Source organism: Brachyhypopomus gauderio, chromosome 14, assembly GCF_052324685.1.
Source record: "Brachyhypopomus gauderio isolate BG-103 chromosome 14, BGAUD_0.2, whole genome shotgun sequence".
Classification (NCBI taxonomy): Eukaryota; Metazoa; Chordata; class Actinopteri; order Gymnotiformes; family Hypopomidae; genus Brachyhypopomus; species Brachyhypopomus gauderio.
Window position 1 is genome coordinate 12366027 of NC_135224.1, and position 22093 is coordinate 12388119.

The 22093-nt window shown below is 45.7% G+C and overlaps 1 long non-coding RNA gene across 1 annotated transcript; it reads left to right on the top strand.

The window, feature by feature from the left end:
- The first annotated feature begins 14639 nt into the window (after positions 1–14639).
- LOC143475227 (uncharacterized) lies at positions 14640–21056 on the top strand. The gene is made up of 2 exons (XR_013120957.1): positions 14640–14786; positions 14915–21056. It is a non-coding gene; the product is annotated as an uncharacterized LOC143475227 (long non-coding RNA).
- Positions 21057–22093: the final 1037 nt, after the last annotated feature.

Consider the following 22093-nt stretch of genomic DNA (forward strand, 5'->3'; position numbering starts at 1 on the left):
TCCACACCAACTACAAACCCTGCAGGCCTGACCAGCTTGTCCAGTCGCATCCCGTCCCTCTTTTTGATACTCTCTCCCCAGCACACCACAGCGTAGAAGAGACAACTGGACACTACAGTCTGATAGAACATCTGCAGGAGCTTCCTACAGATGTTGAAGGACCCCAGCCTCCTCAGAAATTAGAGCCGGCTCTGCCCCTTTCTGTACAGGAAGTCCGTGTTGGTTGACCAGTCCAGCCTATCATCCAGGTGTAGTCCGAGACACCTGTAGGTCTTAACCGTCTCCACATCAACCCCCCCTAAATAGAGACAAGCTGTGTGGGTGGTCTGGTCCTGCGGAAGTCCACCATCTCCTTGGTCTTGGAGGTGTTTAGAATCAGGTTGTTCCTGTTGCACCATGCCACAAAGTCACCCACAAGATGTCTGTATATACTGCGTGAATGGTTACTGCTCTCTCTCGCTTACTTAGTAGTTGCTACTACTGACTCTGTCTAACCGTCCGTTTTATAGTGACCTTCAGTATAATAATAAACTACGGACAGTGGTTCTCCATTTGTTTCGTGTCATATCTATTAATCCCGTAAATAACCGTGAGGAATCCACCAAATCCTTACAAATGGCATCCGAACTGTGATTGAACATCTTCGGATAAAAGTCTGGACACTCTTCAGACAGTTGGTGAAGTGAGAGTATTTACCTGTCGTGAATTTCACGAGGTGAGACGTTTCATTATGTACTTGTGGCAAAGTTGTCTGACGTGCACGAGACTTTTCAACGTTGATAACGTAGCAGCCGAAGCCAACTACATTGACAGTGGTCTTCGCGTATAGCTAAAGATTGAGGTGCATGCTAGCGGAATAGCACGGCAGCTTCGGTGCCTCACATAGTGCTACGACGGAAACTACCAGTGTTTTGGGTGGATTAAATGTCTGAAGCGCTTGGGATTTGTTTTTTTTGTGTGTTGGACAATTTTTCTACGCCGTTTGGAGAGGAGACTGAGCCTCAGGTCCGGTTCCCAATGGCTGCCTGTACGGCCGACACGCCGGTTGACGGTGTTGTGGACTCATTCACATTCCCTGCTGATGTTCAAGTGCCACACCTGCAGCCACCACAAAGACACCCATATTCCCTTCGCCCTAGACACACTGATATACACTCCTATTTGCAGCCCGCCTCCATGCCCCCAACACATGCCAGTGTTCCTCTCCTCACACCCCAGATACCCACCAACTTCAACACACACAGTTATTCCCCTGACCCCCTGTATGCAGGGGTTACCCGTACACAGCCTACCTACGCTGAAACACACTCATATTTTCTCCGTCCTAGACATACACCACGGGTCACCAGTAACTGGGATGGGAATAGGACAAATCCTCATTTTGTTTTTTGACTCTGATATTGACATGTTTTCTTTTGTCGAGTATCATTCTCCTTGGTTATACAAGCTCTGTTGTTTTATGTATTGATGGGTTACGAGAGTTTCAAAACAAAAGTGAAAATGTCAGGTTCAGAAAGTAAAAGTCCTCACCAGGATTTTGCTCAAGCTTGCTAGATTTCTAATTAGTGCAATCCAGGAAGCCTGAGCAAAATCCTGGCGAGGACTTTTACTTTCTGAACCTGGATTATACAACTCTGCTTATAAGAAAGGAAAAAAATGTGGACACTGTATGTCGTCATGTGTTGGGCTATAGCCACATGGTGCAGGCAGTTCTGTCAGTAATAGTACAAGGTGTTTTGACTTATTTGTGTTGCCACTGTCATGACATGCCCTGTAAAGTTGTTTTGGGGGTTATGGTCTTAGGACAGCCATCATTTTAAGTGGGGGGGATATGTAATGATTGCCCCTTGATGATGTAAATTGTGGTTGCCCTACACGCGCGTGGGACTTTTCTCTTCTGTTATACTGCGTGAATGGTTACTGCTCTCTCTCGCTTACTTAGTAGTTGCTACTACTGACTCTGTCTAACCGTCCGTTTTATAGTGACCTTCAGTATAATAATAAACTACGGACAGTGGTTCCCCATTTGTTTCGTGTCATATCTATTAATCCCATAAATAACCGTGAGGAATCCACCAAATCCTTACAACACCCTATCTGGTCCAGCTGCCTTTCTAGTGTGGAGTCTCCTCAGCTCATTTCTGACCTGTTCTGTAGTGAAGGTGAGTGGAGCGGGAGACAGGGGGGCTGCTGTGGTCTGCTGGGTGTGAAGAGGGAGAGAAGAGAAGGAAGTGGGGGCTGTCCTGTCTGCCCATGGGATGGGTGCATGAATGACAATGGGAGAAGTTGAGGTGTTAATGTCCAGGCAGACAGAGACTGAAGTAGCAGGAGAAAAGATGAGGGGAAAGTGGAGGAAGCATCAGCCTGACCATAGGGTCTTGAACAGGGCAGTCAAACTGGTTATAGAAGGTGTTTAACTCATTGGCTCTCTCACCGTCACCGTCTGTGGCACTGTTCTCCCTCTGCTTACAGCCTGTGATGGTCTTCATACCATTCCATACCTCCCTCATGTTATTCTCCCTCAGCTTCTGCTCCACCTTCTTCCTGTAGGAGTCCTTGGCCTCTCGCAAGTGGACTTTGAGCTCCCTCTGTACACTCTTAAGCTCCTCCTGGTTGTTATCTTTAAAGGCCTTCTTCTTTTTGTTCAGAAGGCCTTTAACACTGCTGCTTATCCAGGGCTTGTTGTTAGCAAAGCAGCATACAGTTCTCACAGGAAGAACCACGTCCATGCAAAAGTTCATGTAGTCCGTCATGCAGTGTGTTATCCCCTCGATGTCTTCTCCGTATGGCTCCTGCAGAACACTCCATTCAGTTGACTCGAAGCAGTCCCTGAGAGCCTCTTCAGCACCAGGAGACCATTTCCTGAAGGAGCCTGTAGATGCAGGTTGTCTACGGACCTGGGGCTTGTACTGGGGCTGCAGGTAGACCAAGTTGTGGTCAGATTTTCCCAGAGGGGGGAGGGGTGTGACGGTGTATGCATACTTTACGTAGGAGTAAAGGAGATCAACAGTTCTATTTTTCCTGGTGGGACAGTCAACATACTGGTGGAAAGCAGTGAGTACTAAATCCAGCGTGGTGATGTTAAAGTCCCCAGAAATGGCTATGTAGGCCTGCGGATAACGAGTCTGTAGTCTTGCGATGGTTGAGTAAATGACGTCACAAGCGTTCTCTGCGTCAGCACCAGGAGGAATGTAAACACAAACAACAATGGCATGAGACAGCTCTCTGGGCATGTAGTAGGGCCGGAGACTCACCGCCAACAGTTCAACATCCCGGCAGCGGAAGATCTCCTTTACAGACACATGCCCTGGGTTACACCATCTGTTGTTCACATACAGCACGAGCCCCACGCCTTTGGATTTGCCGCTCTGTTTGCCATCCCTATCCGCTCTCACGGTGGTGAAGCCGGGAATGTACACATTAGCATCGGGAATGTTGCTGGTTAGCCACGTTTCCGTGAGGCATAAAACACTACACACTTCATTTCATACATGTACATACCTAAAGGATTATTTAGTTGCTTTTTTTACTTTGCAAAACTGTTATATAAGAGCACAGCACTAAAGACTGTATTATCATATGTAATTTCAATCAGAGATGAGCTGTTTATAATAATACTTACATTTAAATGACGACAAATGTTTGATCAAGCCTAATAAAAATGTTTTATTGAAAACACCAATTAATCAATTCATTAATAATTTTAACCATAAATGTCCATAAAACATATGTTAAGAGTCTTTAGAATCCTTTACTGTGTGTTGCTGGGTTGTGTAGTTTCACATCTTGTAGAGAGAGAGAGAAGAGTGGAGGGAGAGACCGACAACAGTATTAATTAAAGCACACAACAGTAACACTGCAGGTGACCACTTTTAGCAATGATAAACATCCTTTTCTGTGAATCTAAAACATGATAAAGCATAAAAATCCTGTTTGTACTATTGAATTAGCACACTAGGCCTGTTTAATGGGGATGCATTTTCTGCACCACCTGGGTCATGACCATAATACACTGTACAGAACTCTATGAAGGCCCATGCCAGCTTTTAGTTTACACAGCATAATAAAATCCTGACCAGTAGCCTACTCCTTCAAATATACTATACAATTAATTAATTTGAGCTGCTGCAGTTACTCAAAATTTCCAAAGACACTGACGTCTAACACTTTAATCACCTATTGGGGGAGATTTTACAAAAGCCAAGTGATGTGTTTACAAGTTAGGTGTACATAAAACATTTTAAAACTCCAATATGCTATAGGAGCCATCAGGGTTTTGCTAAGTAAAAATGACAATGATTTTCACATTGTCTTCATAGTCACATTATCACAAACGTGTAACTCACTATTGATTGCTTACATCTGTTCTGCATTCCTTTTTTCACCCACTGCACACCATCATTATGGACCAAAGTCTCTCTGCGCTCTCAATGCACGCTTTCCATCATGGTCACGAGCCAGTGTTAATTTCGTTGAATAATTTGTGTCATAGTTTTTGTCAACAAACCTTTTTTTCATGACGAAAACGAGACGATAACTAAATAGAAACTATATGAAGGGATAAAAACGATGATGAAATTAATGTACATTTTCGTCAACGAATAAAAACGAGACGAAAATATTGGTCAACAATGACATCCAATCAGACCTGTTCTAGTTTTGTGAAAGGTAGGGATATGTTAAGAAGAGTTCCAACCGTAACTACTTTAGCGTACACGGAGAGGCGGCACAAACCGGGTAACCGTCCAATCAGTACTAACGTCTTCACATCACACAGAATACGGTAAGCCCATACTAGCCTGTGAACTGTGGTCACTCATGAAATTCAACTCGAAGGTAACTCGACAATGACAGCAGGCAGAAAGATGAGTGGCGATATATGGCCACATTTCTCCTTTGATTTTGAGAAAAACAAAGACGGTGTGTAAATCATGTGGGACGATGATTTCGGGGAAAAATACGACAAATGAAACGACATCTGCGGGCTGTGGCATTGCTGTTTTTATGACACTCAGTTTTGATAGAGAATGTAATATGTATTGTTCATAACAAAGTCCATGTTTTTCAGGTAGAGCGGGCCTACTGATCATCAATGTTTTGTTATTGTTATGCTCAATAACTATTCAGGTCAATAAAGTTGTTTGGAAATCTGTTGTATATATTACACATACAAACAATAATATTGTGGCGTCGGCGAGTGAGGAGACTGGCTCAGGAAGCTCATTTCTGCACAGATGGCTATTTATTTATGAGTAACAGAAAATGTCATGCATTCACATACATTGCCCAAAAAAAAAATTCAAAAACACACTCACACTGGCGCTAATGGCAGCCATGTCATGCATTCACATACATTGCCCACTCATGGTGACTTGCCCCTGAACACACCTTTTCCCCCCAAAGTACTCCCACCAACTATCTAAACAACTACTGACTTAAACACACATTTATAGAACACTTTAAGAAACATTATTACTGAATTATGTACAAGAATGATGCGCTTCCCAGCATCCACCACAGCAGGTGGGCGGAGCCCACCAGTCCACTAGTCCACCGCCGTCACATAGCCCCCCCCCCCCACAGTCAGCCGTCCCGGCGACTCTCAACTCCAAGTCCGGTGATGAAATCATCCAGGTGACGGGGTGGTCTACGGACTCTCTGCGGTCTAGTAGTTTGAGCGCACGGTGGTGTCTGAAGTCCGTGCGCGACGGGAGGGCTGGGAGGCAGAGGCGCCTCAGCGTCCATTTGTCCATCGTCCAACCCCGCGCACCTCTCCGTCGCGCCACCGTGCAAGTCCGCAGGGCCCTCCCCGCCGGTACTGCCAGCATCCTGTGGGTGAGATCGGACAAACTGCGGTGAGCCCTCCTGAACGCCCGGCTGGCTAAGGTAGCCCTTGGGCCTGTACGGTGCCAGCCGATCTCTGTGTACGACAACATGCTTTCTGCCCACCTTGATCCTGTAAACCACCTCACTAACGCGAGCCACCACGGAACACGGCCCCACCCAGTTTGACTGTAGTTTCGGACAGAGGCCCCTCGTTCGCTTAGGGTTGTATAACCACACATCCTGCCCATTAGCTAGTGGTCCACCACTACACCGCATATCGTATGACCGCTTTTGTTTCCGGCTCGCGGACCCCTGAGCGTCTCTCGCGTCCCTGTGAGCGTAAGCCTGCCCAGCAGGTCCCTGACGAAAGCTGGCCCAGGCACACAAAGTGAATCCGCGTCCGGGCGCGGCCCAAAGGCTAGGTCCACGGGCGTGCGAAGTTCTCTACTGAACATAAGGCACGCTGGGGTGAATCCAGTCGACTCTTGGACTGCCGAACGGCACGCAAGTAGGACCGTGGGCAATCTCACGTCCCAGTCCTTCTGGTGTCTACTCACAACCATGGCAAGCTGGGTTGCCAGCGTGCGGTTGAACCGCTCGACGAGTCCGTCCCCCTGAGGGTGCAGTGGGGTGGTCCTGGTCTTGTTGATCCCCAGCAGCCTACAGACTTCACCCATGACCCCCGACTCGAAATTTCGCCCCTGGTCGCTGTGTAGCGTCTCTGGCACACCAGCACCTTAGCAGTAGTGGTCGCGCTCTGGTCGGCAACAGCGTAGGCCTCAGGCTAGAGGTCTGCGCGGGACTGCTTTTTTAAGCCCGCTCCCGCTTGTTTTAGACCCGCTCCCGCCCGCTCCCGCCAAAAAATCGCTTGTTTTAATCTCGCTCCCGCCCGCACCGGCCAAAAAATCGCTTGTTTTAATCCCGCACCCGCCCACCACATACACATTTCTGTCGCCCCCGCCCGCAATCCTAATATGAATTGAATTAATTAGATTTAGTACTTGAAATTTTCTTATGTATTAATTAAAACAGCAATATAGCGATTGATCGCGCTGTCCCATTTCTTATCAAAGTCCAAACACATCCCGTTAGGTGACGTACACCAACACTTTCTGACATGTATCACAACAAGCCGATTTCCTTATGCATGGAAATCATTGCGTTGTTATTATTATAATTTTCTAGACTATTAATTTGCGGGATTTTTCTACATGTATATGTGGTCCCGCTCCCGCATCGCCTGGACTAATTCAACTCCCGCTCCCGCCAATAACAATTAAATTCTGTCCCGCGCCGCAAGATATTCTGTCGGGTCCCGCAGGACCCGCGGGATTACCGCGGGAGTGCAGACCTCTACCTCAGGCCACTTAGTGAAGTAGTCCATTGCTACCAGGACATACTTGTTACCCGCTTCGGTTACCGGGAACGGACCCATCACATCCACGGCAACTCTCTCCATGGGTGAGCCTGATCGCATCGGTATGAGCGGCGACCTAGGCTTTGTGGCCGGACCCTTTTTAGCAGCGCATTGGTCACAACAGTGGACGTACAACTCCACATCACGCCTGCACCCTGGCCACCAGAATCGCTGCCTAAGGCGGCATAGCGTCTTTGACACCCCAAAGTGTCCGCTACCGAGCGCTCCATGCACCGAACCGAGAACCGCCTCTCTTAACTGTGCCAGACCCACTTTTTGTAGGGTGCGCCTATTTGAGCTGGGTTCGGATCATTCCCTACAAAGTAGTCCATTAATCACGCGCATATTGGCCCAATTTGTCTTAACTGCCTTTGCTACTGGACCCAGCGGGCATACCACGTCCCAATTGGGCATGGAGCCGGCCTCCAAATGTTTTAGCCCCCAGCTGATCTCTGGGTCGGCCAACTGGCCTTCCCTAAACTGGTCGGTCACCACCGCGGCTACACTCCATCGCAAAGTCCTGTCAGCCGGCCCAAGTGCAGCGCAGCACCTGTACTCAGGCGTGCTCCCCTCGGTCTTCACGCAGTGCTTGCAGTCCGTGCTTTGGCACGGTCTGCGCGACAACGCGTCCGCGTTGCCATGAATTTTACCCGGCCGGTGCACGATAGTGAAGTTGAATTCTTGCAACCTGGGCAGCCACCTAGCCAGCTGCCCCTCGGGGTCACGGAGGTTTATGAGCCACTGTAGGGATGCGTGGTCTGTACATAGGCAGAATTTAGTGCCATATACGTACGGCCTAAAGTTCTCTAAACATGCTATCATGGCCAACAGCTCGCGCCTGGTGACGCAGTAATTCCACTCTGTCTTGCTCAGGGCGTGACTGAAATACCCCACAACGCGCTCTATGTCACCGTGCACCTGTGACAGTATGCCACCTATGCCATGGTCGCTCGCATCCATGTCGATAATAAATTTATTATTAAACACAGGGAAGGCTAGTATGGGTGCGCAACACAGCCTTTTTTTTAAGTTCCGTGAACGCGTTCTCGCACTCAGCCAACCATGCGAATTTCGCCCTACCCCCAGTAAGCCCATGGAGAGGCGCCGTTATCTCTGCAAAACCTCGCACGAACTTCCTATAATAGGAAGCCAGCCCCAGAAAGCTCTTGACCTGCTTGGCGCTATTCGGCCTAGGCCAGTTTTTGACTGCCTCCGTTTATGCTGGGTCTGTGCTTACCCCTTTGCTACTGACGATGTGGCCCAAAAAACTCAGGCGCTCTTGCAGCAGATTGCATTTTTCAGGGTTAAGCTTTAGGTTAGCGTGCTTGATTCTTTTCAAAACTAGCTCCAAGCTCGATAGCGCCGCCTCGAATGAATTAGCGTGCACCAGTACATCGTCAAGATAGACGATGCACTTAGTGCACGGGACCCCCTGTAATACCCTCTCCATCAATCTCTCGAAGGTCGCGGGTGCATTACAAAGCCCGAAGGGCAACACGTTGAACTGCCATAGTTCCTTACCGATAGTGAACACGGAACGTTCCTTAGCCGCTTCGGTTAGGGGGACCTGCCAGTAACCGCTGCGTAGGTCAAGGGAGCTAAACCACGCTGACCCCGCAAGCAGTTCTAGGGACTCGTCTATACGCGGCAGCGGGTACGCGTCCAATTTTGTCACCGCATTTAAACGTCTGTAGTCCACACAAAATCTCCAATCCCTGTTTTTCTTCTTTGACAGCACAACCGGCGATGACCATGGGCTGTGCGACGGCTCGATTATGCCCGCCTCAGCCATAATTTTAATTTGTCGCTCCGCTATTTCGCGCCTTGTGAACGGCAGCCGGTGTGGTCTCGAGCGTATTGGCCGCGCATCGCCTGTTATAATATCGTGTGTAGCCAAGCTGGTCCTAGTGCAGTCGCCTTCTGATACCGCAAAGATGTCCATGTAACGCTCCAAGAGTGACCAGACTTGGTCCCCTTGCTCCTTAGTAAGGTGGCTTACACAGCGTTTCCATAGTTCACGGACGGCCGCAGCGATCGCAGTCTCGTCGCGCGTCACGGCCATTTGCCCTATGCTGCTCGCGGCGCGCGTATCTGGTGGCACACCGCTAAACGAGATCGCCCCAGTTTTGCAATCTATGTGCGCCTCTGTGCGTTTTAGGAAGTCGATTCCCAGTATACACTCTTCACTAATTGCACCAAGCCAAAATTTGTGAACGCTGGGCCCCTGTCCAAAATCTACGCGAGCTAACGTGTGCTCGTAAAGTGTCACCTTCTCGCCTGTTACCGTGGTGAGGTAAATGCGCTCGCCCCTTATGGGTCTAATACCGCACTTGGACATGTTGTCGTCATTATGCTGCAACACAGAGACGGCAGAACCTGTATCGACAAGAGCACTCACCGCAAATCCGTTGATCTCCAGTAGGGGTGCACGATATGGACTAGAATTACGATGTGCGATAACATTGTTGGATATCCCGATATCGATGTGAACCACGATAAATTAAGATTAAAATACAGAGATGTAGTGTCTCTCTGAACAGCAGCACGTTAATTAGTTTTTTTTTTTACTGTGTAATGAATCCAGAATAATTCCAAATATTTTGCAGGTTTATTCAACAATAGATTCAATCTAGGTTTATACTTTCACGAGTGACCGTAGCGCGACTCCGCACACCTCGCGTAAACCTCCGTGAACGACGGAAGCGTTTAATCTTGTCACATTAATCAAAGTCACATTCTTTGCAGTGTTGTCCGAAACGATGTAGGCCTAGTAGTATAGAAAAAACACCCCTCAAATACAGGGGAATGAACATTTACCTGACCAATTTTAATGTTGCTTTGTGTATCAGGTTTGAAAAGTGCTGGAATTTAGGCTAAAGTACTTGAAATTGTAACTACTTCGTTTCACAACAAATATCTGTCTGACTGAACAGTTCTCTTGTAATTACATTAACAAATACGAGCCTCTTGTAATTCCAGGACGAAACATGAAAGAACGTGAAGACGTTAAGATTGGGCGTTTTGAAAATAAACAACCATTAAATAATGTGATAAAAAAAAAGCGAATTATTTCGAATCATTTAGAGTATATGTATAAATATTTAACTCAATTAAGTTTAACGAGCTGGGAATTATTGAAATGGACCTTGAAAGTGACGTACAAGTGCTTTAATTCCACCTTGTATAGGTGTATGAACCCGGCAAACATGACTGTTCTCATTGCGCTGAGACGCGGCACGCGCGAACTTACAAAATTCGAGAGGTGCACAACCTCGTGAATTGACAGCGCGCGAGACCATCGCACACGGGCGAAGCCGCCGTGATTACGTTATTTTCGCCTTGCGGACCCTCGCATTGCATCAAGTGTAAACCAGGTTTAAACCAAATCGCGTGTCTGATGAGCGTGTTCACCTCACTCTGCCTCTTGCCTACTTACGTTACGTGATCATAGTCTGCAGCGCGAATAGCTCCCTCTATTGCTGGACGAGGATAATGCAATTTCAGTTTGCTGTTATTCAAGGAGTTATCGTGGCTCTTTCGATGTGTTTATCGTGAAACTTCACATCGCGATAACGATAAAAATACGATTCATCGTGCAGCCCTAATCTCCAGTGGGGCGTACTGTCTGTCTAGGTCCAAGCGACACGAAGCCAATGAGGATCCAACGAGATGAGCGGGGGCCGACCTGATCCTCAGTGGCCGGCCCCTTTCTCGTTTCCCTGCATCGTGCACTCCGCTGCTCTGTGGTCCGGCAGGCCGCAGGTCCAGCACGTCATCGGCCGGTGCCCCGCCGTTCTACGTCGTGGTCCAGTAGCGGCGGTCGAGTGTGCCCTGGGCCTTCTGGAGAAGATCAGCTCCGCCCTCTCTGCCTCTTCGATCGCCTGGTAAAGTGATGACGGGTCTTTCAGTAGCATGTGCGACTGCAGTTCGAATGGCTCCAGCGCCTCCACGAACCTGTCCAGCGCTAACATCCGTACCGTGTCCTCTGACAGCGTCGGGTACGCCCGTCGTGCCAGTCGCAGAACGTCTGCCCCCAAGATCCCAATCCGTTTGCCGTAGGCGCGTCTCTGCAGTCTCAGCTCCTGCTTCGCAGCAGCACTCGAGGGTTGTCTGCTGAAACGTGTTGCTAGCGCGTCACATAGCGTGTGTAGGTCGCCGTGATCCTCGTTTCTCAGCTCCGTCAATGTGGTTCTGGCCTGGCCTCTGAGTGACAAACACAAACGGGTCGCGGTCTCCTCGTCCGACCATCTCGTCCGCACCTGGCTGCTATTCTCAGCTGCGCGTCGCATTCTCCCCAGTCCGACAGTCCGTTGTACAACGGTAGCTCGAGCGATGTTATCGGCTTGTTTAGTAGTGGGCCGCCAGCTGCTGTATCCACGCCGCTCGGTGTGGTGTAATTCGGCGCGCCGCTGTTTTCAATTCTGGCGTCGCGTCGCTCCCCGACGGCCATTTCAGTCGTCATTGGCTGCATCAATCTGCGCGGCGCCATTCGCCGTCTCCAGCCGACGCGCATCTTCCTGCAGTGTCATCCGATTCTCGGCTTCTGATTGGGCGTCGTTGAACGCTTCCAGCCAATCCGCTGGTCGACGCGCCTCTTTCGCGGCGCTTCATCCTTCCGCTTCCCATCGGAGCTTTTCTCGTCTCACCGCTGTCTCTTGCCGCCGTATTAGTTCTTCTACCTCATCGATCCGGTCCAGCAACGGCCGCAGATCGTCCAGAGGCCCACTTCTTGACCCCAGTTGTGGCGTCGGCGAGTGAGGAGACTGGCTCAGGAAGCTCATTTCTGCACAGATGGCTATTTATTTATGAGTAACAGAAAATGTCATTCAAAAACACACTCACACTGGCGCTAATGGCAACCATGTCATGCATTCACATACATTGCCCACTCATGGTGACTTGCCCCTGAACACACCTTTTCCCCCCAAAGTATTCCCACCAACTATCTAAACAACTACTGACTTAAACACACATTTATAGAACACTTTAATAAACATTATTACCAGGGCTCTCAAGTCTCACGCATTGAGCGTGTGACACACGCATTTGACCGTCTTCACACGCCGCACTTCTGATTTCACACGGCGAGAAAAAAAAATCTAGTTTATTTACCTCCGATCCATATCTATGTCGTCCTCCACTGGCGATCGATCGCGATATACAAACCCCCACCCCGCTCAACAACTTACGTTCGCCACCCTCCCCCCGCTCAACAACTCACGTTTGCCACCCCCCCGCTCAACAATTAACGTTCGCCACCCCCGTCAACAACTCTCACACTCTGACATGAATCCAAAACTTGAGAGCCCTGATTATTACTGAATTATGTACAAGAATGATGCACTTCCCAGCATCCTCCACAGCAGGTGGGCGGAGCCCACCAGTCCACTGCCGTCACAATATTCTGTAACTGGTTAATAAATGTTTCATTTTGTGCAAGTGTATATAATGACTATTACACCATTTATATTTTAGTCAACTAAATTCTTTTGATTAGTCGACAAAATTCTAATGATAATTAGTCAACTAAAACTAGACTAAGACTAAAAACAACTCCAATTACTAAATTATGACTAAAACTAAATGGCATTTTAGTCAAAAGACTAAGACTAAAACTAAATCAAAAATTGCTGTCAAAATTAACACTGTCACGAGCATTGGTAAACCACTTTGAGACAGCTCTCTCAACATCTTTTTTAGTTAGATTCTGAAGCAAAGCAAAACAAATCAAAATTTAAAATTCAGCTAGAATAAACTGAGGTAAAAACAACCACCACATATGTTACTTTCTAGATCAAAGAGCACTAACTTGGATACATTACAAGATTTTCTATGGTAGGTTAGGACTATACTGGGATTAATACTACACAGCTCTACCTTGGAAATGCAGACATTTATATTTGGTATATTTAATGCCTGTTCTGTTCAGGACACGACTTAGGCCCTACTATTAACTGTAAAGGTTTATCACTTAATTAATAACTAACAGGACAATTATCTTTTCTACCAAAACATTAAGCATACATTCTCTAAACCTAACTAGCTAGCTAGCTAACCAAAGTGACCACTTAGTTCAAGTGTTTGCTAAGATAGGTTAACTCACTATCTTAGTTTATCTAGCCTAGCAACATCGAAAATTTGCACTTATGTTTTAGCTGATCTAGGAAAATTAGTTAACTAAATCTAGGTGGGTTACGTCGAAAATGTGTAAACATACACATTTTAAACACTATATTTTTCCCCATGGATTATTCTTCTTAGCCATAACAAATGAACGGCTTGCATTCTACCTTTCAACACTAATGGCTAACGGTCGTTCTAGCTAGTATCAAGCTAGCTAGCTAACTTAGGCATTATATCCTCAGATATATTTTTTCTTTCTTTGTATATTTGTTAAGAAACCCGGATAAAAAGTTAATTTCTTACCTCAGTGAATGATATCTCCAACGGAAAAAAAAATTCGCTTTCAGTCAGGCCAGGCGGTAGGACGTTCTAGACTTTCGTTGGGGACGGGGGCACACGAGAGGAGGCGAGGCAATGGTTTATTCCATAAATCTGAAGCAGGTACATTAACTTTGTTGTTTTAACTTTATGTTAACATTTTGAATGAATTTAGTTATTATAACTGCTTCACAAGTTAAACTATATCAACATGCAATTTATTTGTTTCTGTACCAGAGAAATATCCAGTTCTACCATCATTTGCTTGAGCTGAGGTAAAAAAAAAAAGTTCGTTTTTAAAATATTAGGCTGTTTCAAAAATCAGCTGGGTCTGGGATTTATAACCCCAATGGGGCCCACAAATGTAACTCAACTGGGGCCCAAATAGAATCCTTAAAAAAACCCGCTCTAAGCCCATGCCCAGATAAAACCCATACTGCCCAGTTAAATTACATGTGGGGCCCATGTGGACATGTTGGCAGGGAGGATTTCACTTATATTCATTTGTGAGTCAAGGAAGGTGAGCGAATACTTTTGGCAATTTAGTGTATGTATTCTGTATGTATAATCCTGTTGCTGCCTATACAATAAGAAAAATGTAGTAACATTCATGTACTTGATGTTTGTCTACAAAGCCAAAAATGGAACAATCTCTCTCTACATGAAGACCATAGTCAAAGCCCGGTTCGTATCTCGAGAACTCCGATTCTCAAGTATGGCTCAGCTTGAAATGCCATGCTTAAAGTCTCACGGAACAATCTTCCACTTGTTGTTCAGGCTGCAGAATTCCTTGAGGTTTTCAAATGCAGAATGAAGATTCACCTGTTTGTAGAGTACTTAAATGGCACATGGCAGCAACTCATTGCATTTAGGCATGTAGACATGGCCAAGACTGCAGTTCAAACTGAGCAACAGAATGGGGACTGTGGCATGTTTTTTGGTGCCAGATGTAGGTACCATGCTAAACCAGCAGGTGGCAGTACCACTGGCAACACATGGAACAAGCTTGCTTTGACGGAAGTAAGGGTGTGTCTACAATTCAGGTGTTTAAATACCCTGAACAGCCATTCATCTCTCTCTCTCTGGTTTGACCGACACATAGGTTAGACCTATTAAAGAGAGGCTCCGTAATATCTCCCTCTCTCTCTGGTTTGACCGACACATAGGTTAGACCTATTAAAGAGAGGCTCCGTAATATCTCCCTCTCTCTCTGGTTTGACCGACACATAGGTTAGACCTATTAAAGAGAGGCTCCGCCACTCCTCTCTCTCCGGTTTTTCTTTGAGAACACGCGAACTTTGCAACGACTAACGGCAAACAGCTGAAAGTCGTATTACTTAATTAACGAGCCCGAGTTATGGTGCAATCTAACCAGCAACCGATCAACGTTACCGCGACAACAGATTCACCGAACGACTTCAATCAAGCTTGCTAACGCGGCCACACGGACTGAAACAAAGGCGATCAACTCCCTGTTGTTAAACCGTGAACGAGACTCGCGTTCCTGGACGATTCCCCAGCACACCTGGACGACGTCGTTTAATCAACGAGGAGCCTGCGGTGGAAATTCCCTCCTAATTCCAGGAGAATTCAGGGAGGACGACACTACCCCAAATCCTCAACACGTGAGACTCTTAACGCTGGGCATAGTTTATAAAAGGGCAAAGTTATTTGAACTGTAGAGTTAACCAAGCTTTCTGTTAATACATTCTGAATGTGTTTAACTTTATTTTCATAATCTTCATCAAGATTTGTACATACAAAGTTCTCTTTGCTGTGCATGCCACCATCTTTTATTTATCTGATTAATGGACAACTTGTAGTCTTCCCCATTCTCAGACACATCACATTAATTTTTAGTTATTAAGCCAGCTCCATTACTCTTTGTTCTGACCACGTTGGAATAAACCAGCTGAGCTAATTAACACAGTCGCGCTGCTCTACTGTTTAAAGTCGGCGCCATTTTAGTTGCTTTGTTCTCTATAGGAGAACTGAAACTACAACTCCCGCCTCCTCACACGCGCACAAGCGCGTGCACACATTACTCTCCTCCCCTTTTTACACACTCACACACACACACACACACACTAGATACCCAGTCTTCACTGTAAATGTACTGATCCTTGTTGATGCCGTTTGTTTTAGAATAGTTAGTTTTAAATAAATGTATCATTTATTTTCACCAAATTGTCTGTGTTGATGTCATTCAAAAGTGGTTGTTGCCAAAACCTCCAAAGAATTCATAGTTAAATCCTTCAGATACCAAACCATTAATTACCCTTAGTTAATAACTAAATGTTATGGTTCTGGTATAATTAGAATATGAGACTGATTCTAAATTAATGAGACTGATTAATAATTAAGGTAAAACAAATTATATTTACTTTAAAGGATTAGTAGGTGAAACCCCTACATAATTGGTGCCCCTGCGTGAGGGAGATTTCTGGCTCAACCATATTTGTTTGATATCAACCATATTTTTCACATCACAGGCTTTCAAGCCATTAGAATAGGACCATCTCCAAATTCGCCAGAAGAGGGCGCCAGAGCGCTTCCCAAGTCTTCCTATAGAGGAAAGCTAGTACTTGGTAACTACAGTTTGGTGATAGTGTTCTAATTTGATTACCATTTGGTTACTATTCACATTCATTGAGCAATCAACTGAAGATCAGTATATTTATTTTACTCATTTAATTTCTGATTACTTCAATAGTAATTCAGTTGCTTTAATTTGTGTGGCATCCCACTGATTTCCCCTGTACTGCAGAAGTATTAGGATAATTATTTAGCACAGTTATCAGAATTCACTGTCTTTGTATAACTTCACTGTTGCAGTCTTTGGTCCAGTGTGCTAGTGTTTAGTTTCAGAGACCATAATCACCTTTGGCACAATTCTTTTTACCCCAGTTTCAATTTGGCTTGTCCACCTAGGTAATTACCCTTTTTACCTGCCCAGACACAAGGTCCTGGCACAATAGCTAAGCCAGATTGTACTGAAGCTGACTTGATTTTGTCCCTTTTTTTGAGCTAGTCTATAAGTACATTTAGACTAACCATGGCTTTTCTAAAACAGAATACTTGTCAATCTTTGCTTCAGCTCCTTCAGATGCTTGAACCAGCTAGGAAGGATGTTGACAAACCTCTAAAGGACTCCTTTGAGGAGACCCCTACCGTTCCAGATGTAGTTTTTAAAATGTTCCTTCTATGTCAGCAGCAGGCTCGCTTAGAAGTAGAGGCACTACGCAAGGAAAATAGACTCCTCAAACAGGATACTGCTAAGCTCAGTTCTGAGGTTGAGAGCCTTCGCCACAACCTCCAACTGACCACTCATGCGCTGAATGACGTGCTCACCGTAAGTGAACGTCACACGGGCTTAACAGAAACTGCCCGCCTCCAAAGGGAGAGTGAGCTTGCTCGTGCGAGAGCGCAAGATTTCCTTGCAACTAGATCTGGCACCTCTAGACCTTCTTTATTAGTTACAGTAGAAAGCCCATATAGTCGGCACTCCACAGGTGATGATGCACCTGTCATACATCCTAAGGCCCCGGCTCCAGTCCCCATGAGTCTTAGATTAGATGCAACTAGTTCTTCCTCAGAGTATCCATATGATACTACTGACGGTTCAGCTTCTGAAGCTCAAAGTGAAGCCTCTGTGGAGAATCACCCTCCTAGAGCAGATGCCCTGTCTGCATCCTCTTGCTACGAGTCAGCAGAGCCCTCTTACTCGTCCCTAGCTTCTGCCCCCTTACTCTTGAGTAACAAAAAGAGTAAAACTAATCCTGCTATGTTTTTTTTGACCCTCCTTATTCTCTGCATGATGTCCAGACCAGGGACATCCCGTCAGGTACAGCAGCTAGGAAGCCTTACTTAAAAGCTGAGCATCATTCCACTGACCCACGCACAGGCTGGCACAGTGACGTACATGTTCCAGCTTCTTCCTCAAGGAGAAATGCAGGTATTTCTCAACTTGAGATGCGCAAAGGCTCACTGTTGCCCCCTATGGACAGAGACCAGGAAGGTAGAAAGCATGCTGGTGACCATTATCCTCCGCATGATGTCCAGACCAGGGACATCTCATTAGGTACCACAGTTAAGAAGCCTTGCATGAATGCTGAGCATCATTCCACTGACCCACGCACAGGCTGGCACAGTGACGTACATGCTCCAGCTATTTCCTCAAGAGGAAATGCAGAAATTTCCCAACTTGAGATGCACAAAGGCTCACTGTTGCCCCCTATAGACACAAAGCAGGATGGCAGAAGGCATGCTGATGTACACCACTGGCAGAACGTACAGACAAGGGACGTCTCACCAGGTAGAGCAGATAACAGGCCTTACTTAAACGCTGAGCATCATTCCACTGACCCACGCACAGGCTGGCACAGTGACGTACATGCTACAGCTTTTTCCTCAAGGAGAAATACAGATATTTCTCAACTTGAGATGCATAAAGGCTCATTACTGCCACCTAGGCACAGAGAGATAGGAGGCAGTAGGCATCCTATTGACCAAGAGTTACACCACTTGGATAGTGAAGGTCCACCTTCCTATTCTAATAGACATGTCCTTGAACATTTCCCTCGGTTAAAGTTACTAGATTCACTAGCCAAGGACATGGAGCCATTCGACCCAGCAAGGTCAAACTACCATGTTGAAGACTACCTCAAAGAAATTGAGTGTAGCCTCTCGGACTTGCCTTATGCAACAGAACGAGAGAAAGTGAAGCTGATTTGGAAAACCACCTCTAGATCAGTTCGCACATTCATAGAATCACAGCCGTTTTCCATTAGGGACAGTTACACTCAGCTATGCAAAGCCCTCGCTGAGGAGTATTCCCCTTATTTTGACGAAGCGTCAGCATTCATGTCAGCCATTAAAATTAAGCACAAGCGTTCAGAGCATCCCAGGGATTACTTTAATCGCTTGAAACAAACATTTTTCCAGGGAAGAAATGGACCAGGTCTCACAGAAGACCGAACCTTCAAATCCCTATTTTTGCACAATCTCCAACCTTGTGTGAGAACCCATGTCACACTTTTAGCACGCCAAGGTGACCTGTCGATGCGTGAGATCAGAAAGACCACGCAGACAGTTTGGGAGACTGTTGTGCAGCCCAGTCTGCCTGAAGGAGACTCCAAAGAGCTCCAAGATCCTCCCTATGATTTCCCTGTAAATTCAGACACTGTTCTTTCTGCAGGCCCCTCTCACTACTCTCGTCACAGGGACAGAGCCAAGAGGTGGAAAGAGAGGCAGAACCAGTGGAAGGGGGGACAGCCATAGATAAGGATCAGTTAGTGGACCTCCAGCCTGAGCCAGGAGGAGGTAGAACTGACGAAGTTACATGTAAACCTTCAGCCTGTAAACATGTAGCTATGTTTCCAGATCTCTGATCTTTTAAAGGGAGATGTTCCTGGCATCATCTCCGCTCACAGTTCTGTACTTTTGCAATAGGTTCTTTACTAAGGGGGGTGTACCCGGCGTTACCTCCTAACTGCTATACTACATTTTACCCCTCACACATCTTGTATTCTCTTCTCTACCAGCATAGCAAGAGCTATTAACTTTTGAGACGCTATATGGCAGTCCAGCTTTGTCTAACAAGACTAGTGAAACCGTTTCTCAAATGTGCACAGAATATAGGAAAGCACATCCGCTACCACTGTGATGCAGACTTGGCGAATAAGTCTGGCATAAATTGCATAACTATTCCTCAGGACCACTAGAGATGTTAGTTAGTGCATGATGACAGCTCCTGATGCTCAAGTCTACACTTAGCAATAGCAGCATTAGAAATGCATTTTGGTTGTTTAAATACTTCACTGTCACAAGATAGGATGAGGCATTACACCTCAGTTAAACCCCCATTTACATTTTACAATTTACAATTACCTTTAGATCCCACAAGGAACCACACTCTAACTAGACATTAACCCAAATGTCCGTCGTGGTCCAACGAGATCCTTCACTTTAAACATTGTTAGGTTTGTTCCAGCCAACAGACTAACACAAACATGTGCTAACTCCACACCTTTCTCCATGCCTGATGTACTTCCTCTCCTCCATCAAAGGCATTTAATCCTGCATGTGACCTTGTTTTCTTATTGTAAAGCCAAGAGAAATCTAAGCCATGCATTAGTATCCTTTCATTGTTTTTCTTGATTTGGTTAACCTTAGTTACTGTTCAAGAACTGCCCAGTAGTGAACTTGTTGCCCAGATGTGTCTCTACAGCGTCTCCCAGCCATCTCATGGATCATGCTATGAGCGGGATGGACAACTTGACTCATGGAATTGATCACCTTCCAGTGGATGCTACAGGGAACATGGACTGCATGGATAACCTTTTGTGCTCTTCAGGACTGTGACATCGGCCCCAGTCTGAAGACCAAGGGGGGAATGTAGGTACCATGCTAAACCAGCAGGTGGCAGTACCACTGGCAACACATGGAACAAGCTTGCTTTGACGGAAGTAAGGGTGTGTCTACAATTCAGGTGTTTAAATACCCTGAACAGCCATTCATCTCTCTCTCTCTGGTTTGACCGACACATAGGTTAGACCTATTAAAGAGAGGCTCCGTAATATCTCCCTCTCTCTCTGGTTTGACCGACACATAGGTTAGACCTATTAAAGAGAGGCTCCGTAATATCTCCCTCTCTCTCTGGTTTGACCGACACATAGGTTAGACCTATTAAAGAGAGGCTCCGCCACTCCTCTCTCTCCGGTTTTTCTTTGAGAACACGCGAACTTTGCAACGACTAACGGCAAACAGCTGAAAGTCGTATTACTTAATTAACGAGCCCGAGTTATGGTGCAATCTAACCAGCAACCGATCAACGTTACCGCGACAACAGATTCACCGAACGACTTCAATCAAGCTTGCTAACGCGGCCACACGGACTGAAACAAAGGCGATCAACTCCCTGTTGTTAAACCGTGAACGAGACTCGCGTTCCTGGACGATTCCCCAGCACACCTGGACGACGTCGTTTAATCAACGAGGAGCCTGCGGTGGAAATTCCCTCCTAATTCCAGGAGAATTCAGGGAGGACGACACTACCCCAAATCCTCAACACGTGAGACTCTTAACGCTGGGCATAGTTTATAAAAGGGCAAAGTTATTTGAACTGTAGAGTTAACCAAGCTTTCTGTTAATACATTCTGAATGTGTTTAACTTTATTTTCATAATCTTCATCAAGATTTGTACATACAAAGTTCTCTTTGCTGTGCATGCCACCATCTTTTATTTATCTGATTAATGGACAACTTGTAGTCTTCCCCATTCTCAGACACATCACATTAATTTTTAGTTATTAAGCCAGCTCCATTACTCTTTGTTCTGACCACGTTGGAATAAACCAGCTGAGCTAATTAACACAGTCGCGCTGCTCTACTGTTTAAAGTCGGCGCCATTTTAGTTGCTTTGTTCTCTATAGGAGAACTGAAACTACAACTCCCGCCTCCTCACACGCGCACAAGCGCGTGCACACATTACTCTCCTCCCCTTTTTACACACTCACACACACACACACACACACTAGATACCCAGTCTTCACTGTAAATGTACTGATCCTTGTTGATGCCGTTTGTTTTAGAATAGTTAGTTTTAAATAAATGTATCATTTATTTTCACCAAATTGTCTGTGTTGATGTCATTCAAAAGTGGTTGTTGCCAAAACCTCCAAAGAATTCATAGTTAAATCCTTCAGATACCAAACCATTAATTACCCTTAGTTAATAACTAAATGTTATGGTTCTGGTATAATTAGAATATGAGACTGATTCTAAATTAATGAGACTGATTAATAATTAAGGTAAAACAAATTATATTTACTTTAAAGGATTAGTAGGTGAAACCCCTACACAGATTTGCTGGTCTGAGTATTTCAGAAACTGCTGATCTGATTTGCAGACACAACCATCTCTAGGGTTTACAGAGAATGGTTTGTTATATACAAAAGTGAATTGGACTTCATTGCAGGCATGACTTCTTGCACATTGGTATATTTTTATTTACAAAGTGCTGTTCCTAGAACTTGAACAGAGCTGGGGAAGACAGCTTTTAGCTTTACTGTTCCATATACATGGAACCTGTTACAGACTGATATAAAAATCAAGGACCTTGTTTCTTTGAGCAGATTTAAGACTCTGATCAGATCAGTCAAGTCCAGATCATCTGTGTGCGTTTTTTTATTGATTTTATGTCGGATTGTTTGAAATTTTGAATGTACTTTGAATGTTGAAATTTGTGTTGCTGCTTGGTCTGTCTTGACCAGATCTCCCTTGTAAAAGAGATCTTGTATCTCAAGGGATTAACCTGGTTAAATAAAGGCAAATAAATAAATAAAAACTGAGCACTGTGTCAACACCACAGCCTACCTCAGTACTGTTGCTGACCATATCCATCCTTTT